Source organism: Entelurus aequoreus, linkage group LG24, assembly GCF_033978785.1.
Source record: "Entelurus aequoreus isolate RoL-2023_Sb linkage group LG24, RoL_Eaeq_v1.1, whole genome shotgun sequence".
NCBI classification, from domain to species: domain Eukaryota; kingdom Metazoa; phylum Chordata; class Actinopteri; order Syngnathiformes; family Syngnathidae; genus Entelurus; species Entelurus aequoreus.
Window position 1 is genome coordinate 35012612 of NC_084754.1, and position 12620 is coordinate 35025231.

A 12620-nucleotide genomic window follows, 5' to 3' on the forward strand; every position below is an offset into this window, starting at 1 on the left:
ATTCTGCTCGTAAAGCCCTTAAACGAACATCAAATAAGGTTTTATATATATGCTTGAAGTATATATGTAATGTAGTAACAGGCACATTTATATTTGAAGTATTTTGATAATTTTCTGGCATTAATTTAAAAAATCACTAGGATGCCAACTGATAGGATCTTGTTACAGTCCCATTTAGATGAAGAATGACTAATAATCCTCCATTAAAAATTGAGGGTGGAACCAAGCGTACCTTTGTGTAACCTACCTGTCAAAGTGTACCAAATTGTCGGATTACGTCCTCAACCTTATACTATCCAGGTGAGAGGCATGATTTATTATTTTGTATAAACTTTCACGAGCACCAAGGCCAGGAAACGGATCACCAGCCGATGATGCCAACATAGCTCCCGACCACGGCAATAGTTAATCTGCGTTAACGCTTATAACAACAATATCAATGATACTTGGTTAATATTCAAGTCACAAAATATTTCTTCGGGTTGGTTATTTATTGTTTTTTATGGGCGGAATAGAGGACCTCTCAATGGCTCCGTTGTAAGCGGACATTTATTTGCATTTAGTTACGAGTTAGAGTGCATAAATAAAAAATAATTTAAAAAAATCCGTCGTCGTGTCTATCGTAGTGATTGTGAACCATAAGCAACATTTTAAAAAATGCAGTTTCCCTTTAAAGCTGCTACACAAAGCCTTATGTGACATGTTTGTCACAATAGCAAAATAACGCTCAATTCAAAGCACATACTAAAGCAAATCAAAGTGCAAACATCACACCCTAGACAATCATTTGTGAGAAGCATGTGAAATATGTTGTATACTCCCCATCATTCTGCTAAAAGCACAAATGGGTTCATATGGGTTAATATTACCAATCCCTTCCCCCCACATTCCACACCACTCTTCTCACAAAGCCAGAGAAAAAAGTCAGTAATCTCACCTGCAAGAACAAAGGATGAATGTGTGGCTGGGTGGGGGTGCTGGGGAATTTCACCCCCCACCTGAACATCATTCAGTTCCTGCTGCTTGCTGTGAAGTCCCTCATTAGAACGACTCCCGGAGCCTGTAGGAGCTTGCAGCCGAGCATCTGTCTGCAAAGTAGCATCAGGACAATACCAGCAACACAAGAAGATGCAACAGTGCTGCACACACTTTTACAAGTCCTTTTCCTTCTGGAATCATTTGACCTGCAGGAAATAATGGACACCACCCTCAATAAGCATGTTATTATTATCAAGTAATAATACTGTTGAAATATACATTTAAATACACTCTACAGTTTTAATCTCAAAGTGTGTCTGTTGGTGACTGGCTGTCTGTCTTTCCTGACCGGTTAGCACGGGGGTCAGCAACCCGCATGTGGCTCTTTAGCGCCGCCCTAGTGGCTCCCTGGACCTCTTTCAGAGATGTGTAAAAATGGATGAAGATGAAAAAAAAAAGTTTGTTTGAATATATTTTCTGTAGGAGAACAAACATGATACAAACCTTGATAATTGTTAGAAATCCCACTGTTTATATTAAACATAATTCACTGATGAGAGTATTTGGCAAGTGCCGTTTTGTCCTACTGATTTCAGCGATCCTTGAACTCATCGTAGTTTGTTTACATGTACAACTTTCTCCGATGCTGCCACAGAAAGACGTGTTTTATGCCACTCCTTGTCTCATTTTGTCCACCAAACGTTTTATGCTGTGCGTGAATGCACAAAGGTGAGCTTTGTTGATTTTATTGATTTGCTCGAGTGCTTATCAGTCATATTTGGTCAATGCATGACTGCAAGCTAATCGATGCATATGCTATTTAGGCTAGCTGTATATACATATTGCACCATTATGCCTCGTTTGTAGGAATATTTGAGCTCATTTAATTTCCTTTACTTATGTCCTCTGTGTATTTCATTTATATTTGCATGTCTCACGACACATTATCCGTATGTAATATTGGCTGCATTTCTCATAGTTGTTTGTGTGCCATGTTGTTCCAGACCATAGCAAACGTTACCCAGCTTGCAAAGATTATAATGCATCCATTAGAAGAAGACAACCTTCAACTATGACACACACATCTATACTTTGGCCACTCTGAGCCATTAATTTCCAGACGTTATCTCAAGCTTCCATTTTACTAATGATTTCCAATGTTGCAAAAATGTGTAGAACAAAAATGAAAATAAAACATTTCTGTCAACAAAGATTTGCGTCAGCCTTTGATAGTAGGCTAATATAGACACTTACATCATGTGTTGCGTTCATTATAGCACTTATAAATGCTTTGAATTTTTTGCGACTCAAGACAGATTTTTTTTTGGTGTGTTTTTGGTCCAATATGGCTCTTTCAACATTTTGGGTTGCCGACCCCTGGGTTAGCAAGTCCCTTTTGTTTGGAAAAACATCATGAAACTGTTATGGCTATTCCTAATCACTGCACAGGACTGTAAGACTCGTAAACTCAAAACAAATATTCATATAATAATTAGTTTTAATTAGGTACACAACTTCCTCCTATCAAGCCATGGTGACACTAAGGCACCTCCTGATGGCCTTGTTGTGCCAAAGCCACCAAGACTATTATTCCTTGGACTCACCACCACCTTTGTGCGGCCATCTTTGTTTTGCATGGACTACAAGAAGAACAAATATTGACTTTACAAAAGAGAAGTGTGGGATACTTCTCTTGTTGCCTTACTTGTATTTGACTTTATTAAATGGATTTATATTCATGTTTGGCGCAGCCGGACCGAAGCAGGAGGAGATAGAAAGACAGAGAAAAAAGGAAGACATAAGGGGAAATAGCAGGGATAAGAGAGTGGGACAACAAACACAACAATAACAAAAACAACCACAACAACAACAGAACAGCATCAGCAAATACAATATGTACAAATATGATACGAAAAGTGATAGCAAAGAAGAAGTTAGTGAAGTAAATATTATTAACACAGAAATGACAATGAACATTACTGCACTATTAATGGAGCAGTAAAAATACCAATAGAAATAGCACTATTGATAATGAATAAGAACAATAATGACCTCTATTATCAACAATACAATTGTTTCAAATGCAACAATATGTATTGATAACTTGAATTACAAAAGAAAGCAGATACATGAAGGGGAATACAGAGAAGCGAACTGTATTAACCTTGTAGATTGTTATAGTAACAATAGGTTAAGCTTTGTCAGTGTGCCATGTTTTACCCAGTTTCCCCTAGGGGGATCAACGTTAAAATATGTTTGATGAAACGTGATTATACGCATGACTGTATCTATATATACATATGTTCTTGTATATGTACAGTATGTGTATATGTATGTTTGTACAGTGAATGTGTGTACCATGAGTGTGTATGTATGTACTGTATTTGTGTATATATGTGGGGGCGTAGGTACCTACAGTATGTATGTGGGTAAGTACCAATGTGTGCGCATATGCATGTATTAATGAATGAATATACGTATATGTGTGTATAATTGTGTGTATGTTAGTATGTATGTGAAGATTTTATGTACAATATATTTGTCTCCCAGTGTGTTCGGGAGCCAAAGTACATCCCTAGCCACCCAGAGAGCCCAACCCAAAACAGCAGGTGTGGAGCCCAGGGAACAAGAGACCAGCGGCCTCAAGCAGCCACCGAGAAGCAGCCAATCACTTCACCCTCCCCCACCTCCTCTCGACTGCGCACCTTCCTCCCCCCTAGGGACAACCCCCTGACAAGCCCGCGCCCAGATGACAGCACGACACTAGGCGTGAAGGACGCAGGTCTGGGCCAACACCCGACAAGTCAACAAACGAGAACGAAGCCGGCAAGTTCGCCAGCCCCGACAACCACCACGTGCACACCTTGCCACAAGCTACAACATCGGCTACATACAGCAACGGAGCATGCAGCCACAGGCGCCCACATCACAAACAATACACCAGACAACCAGCACCACTCAATCAAATCAAAGGGAAAAAAAACGCTCCAGGGACCGCCACCGAAAGACGAACAGCACGTGTAAGGGAGGAAACCACCTGCAACTCAGCGCGCAGCAGCAGGCACCCAAGCCAGTCCGATCACACCTAATCATGTCCGTAGATCCTACCTACATTCACTCAACTAAACCCTCTCAATAAAAAACAAAAAAACACCAGTGCCCTGCGCCACCAAACCCTGCAATCCATGGCGCACATCCAGGCCCCACCACCCCACCACCCACCACCACCCACCAGGCATCCCATCCAGTCAAAGGCCCAGCCCCGCGCCCACAGCCGGCATGCCTTGGCACCTCAGCAGACCCGGCTCTGCGATCAGCAATTCACACCGGGGTAGCGACACATACGCGCAACAAACAGACAAACAAAGCATGAGAGGAAAAAATTAATTTGAAAAAATTCATAAAAATAAAAAAAATTAAACAAATACAACATTGAAACAATTTATAAATAAACAAGTACAAATACATACAGCACATAAAAAAGAAAATTAAAAAAACAACAACATACATATACGTATGTGTATATGTACCGTGCATACATACACATATGTATACATATACATACACATATGTATACATATACATACACATATGTATACATACATACATTCACACGTACATATAAATACATATACACATTCATATATTTATCCATCAAACACACATATACCCATATAAACACATGCATGTACATACAGTATACACACAGACACACACACATTCACAAACATACACATATACTCCTATATATATACAGTATATATATATATATATATATATATATACACATGCACAAATGTATCATTACATACACATATGTATACATACACAGACACACACATACACATATACAGTAAATATATACACATCTACATACAGTTGTGGTCAAAAGTGTACATACACTTGTAAAGAACATAATGTCATGGCTGTCTTGAGTTTCCAATCATTTCTACAACTCTTATTTTTTTGTGATAGAGTGATTGAAACAAGTACTTGTTTTTCACAAAAAACATTCATGAAGTTTGGTTCTTTTATGAATTTATTATGGGTCTACTGAAAATGTGAACAAATCTGCTGGGTCAAAAGTATACATACAGCAATGTTTATATTTGCTTACATGTTCCTTGGCAAGTTTCACTGCAATAAGGAGCTTTTGGTAGCCATCCACAAGCTTCTGGTTGAATTTTTGACCACTCCTCTTGACAAAATTGGTGCAGTTCAGCTAAATCTGTTGGTTTTCTGACATGGATTTGTTTCTTCAGCATTGTCCACATGTTCTCAATGGGGTTTAGGTCAGGACTTTGGGAAGGCCATTCTAAAACCTTCATTCTAGCCTGATTTAGCAATTCCTTTACCACGTTTGACGTGTGTTTGGGGTCATTGTCCTGTTGGAACACCCGACTGCACTCAAGACCCAACCTCCGGGCTGATGATTTTAGGTTGCCCTGAAGAATTTGGAGGTAATCCTCCTTTTTCCTTGTCCCATTTACACTGGCAGCAAAACAGGTCCCGAGCATAATACTACCACCACCATGCTTGATGATAGGTCTGGTGTTCCTGGGATTAAAGGCCTCACCTTTTCTCCTCCAAAGATATCGCTGGGTATTGTGTAGGCTGACCATACGTCCTCTTTTACCCGGACATGTCCTCTTTTGCGGGGGTGTCCGGGCGGGGTTTCTTAAATGCCTCAAATGTCGGGCATTTTGAATTAGGGTTGCGTGTATTTTCAATGTACGTCCAGGGTTAAGTTAAGAAGGGGTTAAACAAAACAACCTGTGAAGGTGCGCACGCAGAAACATTGGTGAGGTAGCGGCAGACACTTAGAGAGAGAGCTAGTGAGTGGAGAGACAGACATGAAAACAAGAAATGCCAAAAAGTAAATGCAACATCACGGATGATTTGCGGAAAAAGTATTCGTGTTTTGGTCCTGGCCGTGACACATGGGAAGCAGAATGCACTGTGTGCAAAGCAGGAACGTGTATATCTGTGGCAAATAAAGATCTACAAGCCCATATCGACACTACAAAGCACAAAACAGCTGTGCAGGGCAAGAGCTCGTCTGCTGTTTTTTGTTTAAATGTAATTAACTTCTTTTGAGGCATTATTTATGTTTACATTATATACAAGAGGTTATTTTGAATATTTCTACCTCTGCACTTTTTTTTCCAAAACTGTGAATGTTACAGAATATAAGTGTGACTTATTTTGTTATACTGTCATGTCAACCAGTGTTGGCGTTAACGCACTTTTTGTGTCTTTTTAACGCATTGAAATCAGAAAGGACGCAGATTTTTTTATTTTACCATTTGCGGCCCACAGCTAATGTTTTAAAGGCCCACAGCACATTCTAAAAATACTATTAAAATAAACAAAAACATAACAAAAGTGAAATAAAAAAGCTTACAGGTGAAATGTCATTTAGAAACAGTTGCAATGTTGACTAATAAAACAAAAATGTTTTTTTTCTTTCAAACTGTCATTGCTCAAAACATAATAATAATAATCAAAATCAATGTTATTATGAATTATTGACCTATGAAAGGTTCCGATTACTTCACATCAAATATTCCACTAAGAAAAATATTTTTGGTGGAAGATTTTGCATATTTTGTGTGTTTGCCATAAAAAACATAGTTTTGTTTGACAAAAAAGGGCGGAAAACAAACAAACAAAAAACACAACATAAAAAAACTAAAACATTTTGAAATGAGGAATAGATGTGAAGTTGATGTAGACTCCAGAGATTTAAATATAAAATGTATGTATGCCCTGGCACACCATTATCATCATTTCATGACCCAAGCAAAACACTTTTTACACTTTTGTACTGAAATAAATACACCTACAACTTATTCAATAAAAACATAGAAAAAACTAGCAGCAGCGGTAAAGTTTAAATCTATGAAGGAAAGAAGAAAGTGAATGAATGTTTAAAACTGAATACATTTACATATGTATACACATTTTTCTTTTGTATTATTTTTTTTAATGAATTAAGTAACGTTTATGACAACCTTTTTCCAAAACACAATATAGAATGTGAGATACAACAGGATAATGCATACATTTGTCATTTGTTTTCAAAACGCTTACAAAAAAGTGGTACCCCAAAAATTTACTGTGGGACCCCATTTTTATGACTTGATGGGGTCCCTGGGACCCCATTTTGAAAATTCCTAGCGCCAACACTGCTGTCAACAGAGGAGAAAAAATGCTTTATTTAAATAAATATATTACTTATGAAGCAATTTCGAGTATCATTGGCAAATGTTCACCTAGTCCCGGCCTTGGCGTGCTGCCCGCCTTGGCACGCATATATGTGTCCTCTTTTTGGGGTTTCACAATATTGTCAGCCTAGTATTGTGGCCAAACAGCTACATTTTTGTTTAATCTGACATCACATGGACAAAGATAAGACCTTCTGGAGGACAGTTCTGAAAGGGGTGTCCTGATGACTTTTTAAAAAAAAATGTTTTTACACAACCTAAAACCAGTGAAGTTGGCACGTTGTGTAAATCGTAAATAAAAACACAATACAATTATTTGTAAATTCTTTTCAACTTATATTCAATTGAATAGACTGTAAAGACAAGATATTTAATGTTCGAACTGAGAAACGTATTTTTTTTTGCAAAAAATCAGTAACTTAGAATCTAATGGCAACACATTGCAAAAACGTTGGCACAAGGGCATTTTTACCACTGTGTTACATGGCCTTTCCTTTTAACAACACTCAGTAAACGTTTGGGAACTGAGGAGACACATTTTTGAAGCTTTTCAGGTAGAATTCTTTCCCATTCTTGTTTGATGTACAGCTTAAGTTGTTCAACTCCGTTGCTGTATTTTACGCTTCATAATGCGCCATACATTTTCAATGGTAGACATGTCTGGACTACAATCAGGCCAGTCTAGTACCCGCACTCTTTTACTACGAAACCACGCTGTTGTAACACGTGCAGAATGTGGTTTGGCATTGTCTTGCTGAAATAAGCAGGGGTGTCCATGAAAAAGACGTTGCTTGGATGGCACTCATATGTTGCTCTAATACCTATACGTACCTTTCAGCATTAATGGTGCCTTCACAGATGGGTAAGTTACCCATGCCATGGGCACCAATTCACCCCCATACCATCACAGATGTTGGCTTTTGAACTTTTCCTCTTTGGTCCGGAGGACACGACGTCCACAGTTTCCAAAAACAATTTGAAATGTGGACTCGTCAGACCACAGAACACTTTTCCACTTTGCATCAGTCCATCTTAGATGAGCTGGGGCCCAGCGAAGCCGGCGGTGTTTCTGGGTGTTGTTGATAAATGGCTTTTGCTTTGCATAGTAGAGTTTTAGACTCCAAAAAAACACACTAACCCACGCATCAGATTTAGTCTAGACAAACTTAAAGACCCACAAGTTGCAGGAATATTTGAGGCAAACAGGAGGGAAATTTGCAACACTTAACTTAGTACAAGACATAGACTCACTGACAGATAACATGGAGAAAGCAATCATAGAATCAGCAACTGAAGTACTAGGGAAGGACAGGAAGAAAAACAAAACCATGGATCACTGATGACATCCTAGACCAATGTGACCTCAGAAGGGCCCTCAAAAAGACAAAGAAGGATGACCCAGAGGCAGCTAAGCAGCATACCTCTGTGAACAGAAACATCAGGAAAATGATGAGGGAAGCAAAAGAAAAGTGGATCACAGAACAATGTGAAAGCATAGATGCAGGGATACGGCAGGGCAACAGTAAAGCAGCCTACGCAACGCTGAAGAAACTGACAAGGACACAACAACCTATAGCCACAGTAATAGAAGACAAGCATGGATCTCTACTAACAGAGAAAGCAGAAATAACCCAACGGTGGACAGAGTATTGCCAGGAACTATACAACTATACAATATCACCAGACCCCACCATACTAACCAATGCTATGAAGCCCAGTGGCGAATGCGAGGATGCACCAATACTGCAAGCTGAAGTAGAGGAGGCAGTAAAGAGCCTAAAAATCGGCAAATCACCAGGCATCGATAACGTCCCAGCAGAGCTTTGGAAGCATGGGGGGCGAAGCATTATAATAGCACTGACACACATCTGCCAAAAGATTTGGGAAACCAAGCAGTGGCCCCCAAAATGGACCCAATCTCTGATTATCCCTCTCCCTAAGAAAGGGAATTCAAGGCAGTGCCAAAATTACAGAACCATCAGCCTCATCTGTCATGCTAGCAAAGTAATGCTGCGGATAATCCTGAACAGACTGAGGAACAAGGCAGAGGAATTCCTTTCCGAGGAACAGGCTGGATTCAGACCAAAACGGAGCACCACCGAACAGATCTTCAACGTCAGACTACTGATTGAGAAGCACCTTCAGCACCAGCACAACTTATACCACAACTTCATTGACTTTAAAAAAGCCTTTGACCGTGTCTGGCATGAAGGACTATGGCAGGTTCTCAGAAATTACAATTTCGACAATAATCTCATACAGGTCATCCAAGCACTTTATACAGACTCAAGCAGTGCAGTTCTCATCAGCAACAGCATAGGAGAACCTTTTAAAACATCTATTGGTGTCCGCCAAGGCTGTCTCCTCTCCCCTGTCCTAATTCATGTCTTCCTGGAGAACATCATGGAAAAAGCACTCCAAGAATTCCACACCTCCGTTACCATCGGAGGGAGACCCGTCTCCAACATTCGCTTCGCGGATGACATTGACCTTATGGGAAAAAGTGAGGCGGAACTCCAGGAACTGACCACTTGACTGGAGGAGGCTGCGAGAGCTTATGGAATGGAGATAAGTGCAGAGAAGAGCAAGATCCTGGTCAACAGTCACAATCACTTACCACCACCGAACATCACATTGAATGGACAAACCCTGGAGGAAGTAAAGGACTTTAAGTACCTCGGGTCCTTTGTGAGTGAAGATGGCAGCTCCACAAAAGAGATCAGAGCAAGAATCGGCATAGCAACATCAGCCATGACAAGACTGACCAGTATCTGGAAAAGCAATACCATCAGCTTCCAAGTGAAGGTCAGACTCTACAAGTCACGTGTTCTTTCCACCCTACTCGATGGTTGTGAGAGCTGGACGCTCACAGCGGACACTGAGCGCAGGATACAGTCCTTTGAAAGCAAGTCTTACAGAAGAATGCTACATATATCATACAGTGAACACCGGACAAATTATTATGTTCGACATTTAGTTACCACCCATGCTGGCGAACAGGAACCTGTACTCTCAACAGTTAAATGTCGCAAGCTGACCTGGTTTGGTCATGTCACAAGGCACACCTCCCTGTCAAAGACCATCCTGCAGGGAACAGTAGAGGGTAAGCGGAGACGAGGCAGGCAGAGAAAGGCCTGGATGGACAACATCAAAGAATGGACTGGCTGCAGCTTCCAAACCCTGCTACGAACAGCAGAAGATCGTGAGCGCTGGAGATCCCTGACTGCCCAAGCATCCACCATGACACCCCTATGGCCTCCTAGGCCATGGGATGAGTGAAGTGAAGTAGAGTTTTAACTTGCACTTACAGATGTAGCGACAAACTGTAGTTACTGACAGTGGTTTTCTGAAGTGTTCCTGAGCCAATGTGGTGATATCCTTTACGCATTGATGTCGCTTTTTGATGCAGTACCGCCTCAGGGATCGAAGGTCCGTAATATAATCGCTTACGTGCAGTGATTTCTCCACATTCTCTGAACCTTTTGATGATATCAAGGACCGTAGATGGTGAAATCCCTAAATTCCTTGCAATAGCTCATTGAGAAATGTTGTTCTTAAACTGTTCGACAATTTCTGTTTTTATTTGCGATTTACACAACGTGCCAACTTCACTGGTTTTGGGTTATGTACTTCTGATACGATGCCGATATTGGACACTTGAGTGGCGGCTGACACCGATATTAATCCGATGGATAAATCCAGGTTTTCACTGTTCAGGCTAGATGGCAGAAAGTGTGTGTGGCGTCATGTGGGAGAGCGTTGTGCTAATGTCAACATTGTGAATGGAGTGGCCCATGGTGGGGGTGGCGTTATGGTATGGGCAGGAGTATGTTATGGACAACAAACGCAGGTCCATTTTATTGATGGCATTTTGATTGCACTGAGATACCGTGACAAGACCCTGAGGCCCAGTGTTGTGCCATTCATCCAAGACCAGGACCTCATGTTGCAGCATGACAATGCACGGCCCCATGTTGCAAAGATCTGTACACAATTCCTGGAAGCTAAACACATCTCAGTTCTTGCATGGCCAGTATACACACCTGACATGTCACCCATTGAGCATGTTTGGGATGCTGTGGATCGGCGTACACGACAGCGTGTTCCAGTTCCTGCCGATATCCAGCAACTTCGCACAACCATTAAAGAGGAGTGGCCCAACATTCCACAGGCCACAATCAACAACCTGACCAACTCAATGCAAAGGAGATGTGTTGCACTGCTTAAAGCAAATGGTGGTCACACCAGATACCGATTGCTTTTCTGACCCCGGTAGACCCCCAATAAAGCAAAACTGCACATTTCCCACTGCCAGACTTCTCCCTTCACTATTTGTCTAGAATTTTGTAAGTTTAAAGCTTCTGTGAAAGGACTGCAGTCTACCTTGTCTGTATGCACGTGTTATGTGAACAAGTTTTAATCTTGTAAATTTGATGTTTTATGTGTTGTTTACTGTTTTTAATGTAACCTTGCTGCTGCCCTCTTGGCCAGGTCTCCCTTGGAAAATAGATATTTGATCTCAATGGGATTTTACCTGGTTAAATAAAGGCTAAATACAATTTTAAAAAGTATATTGTAGAGCAGTGGTCCCCAACCTTTTTGTAACTGCGGACCGGTCAACGCTTGAAAATTTGTCCCACGGTCATAAAAAAATACAATCATGTGTGCTTACGGACTGTATACCTGCCGACTGTATTGATCTATATTGATATATAATGTAGAAACCAGAAATATTAATAACAGAAAGAAACAACCCTTTTGTGCGAATGAGTGTAAATGGGGGAGGGAGGTTTTTTGGCTTGGTGCACTAATTGTAAGTGTATCTTGTGTTTTTTTTATGATGATTTAATAAAAAAATTTTTTTTTACATTTCTTGTGCTGCCCGGTACCAATCGATCCACGGACCAGTACCGGGCCGCGGCCCGGTGGTTGGGGACCACTGTTGTACAAACCATCTGCTGCAAAAATGTTGATCATCAATCAAGCAATCAAAGTTTATTAGTATAGTCCTTAATCATAAATGCCTCAAAGGGCTTCACAAACCACCACAACATCCTTGGCTCTGATCCCACATCCGGCCAAGAAATAACTCAACTCAATGGGAACAAGTTTTTTGAACTGAACTTGCGGGTCACAAGTTGAAAAGCCAAAATGATGAAGATGATCAAGAGGAACACTACTAGTATAACAAAAGGAGTAGGACCAATGACTACTGACTGCTTTTGACATAAACAAAGCTACAGCAACACTTTAGTTACATAAATCACATTACAAAAAAATGTAACCGCCAAAAAGAGGAGGCCTTAAAAGGGTGCTTTGAGGAACGACTAAGTGTTGTAAATCCCAAGTTTGGACCTCAGTGTTCTATGTTTACTAGCAAGGTTCAACTGTCAATGCAAGGACCTGCCAACGTGT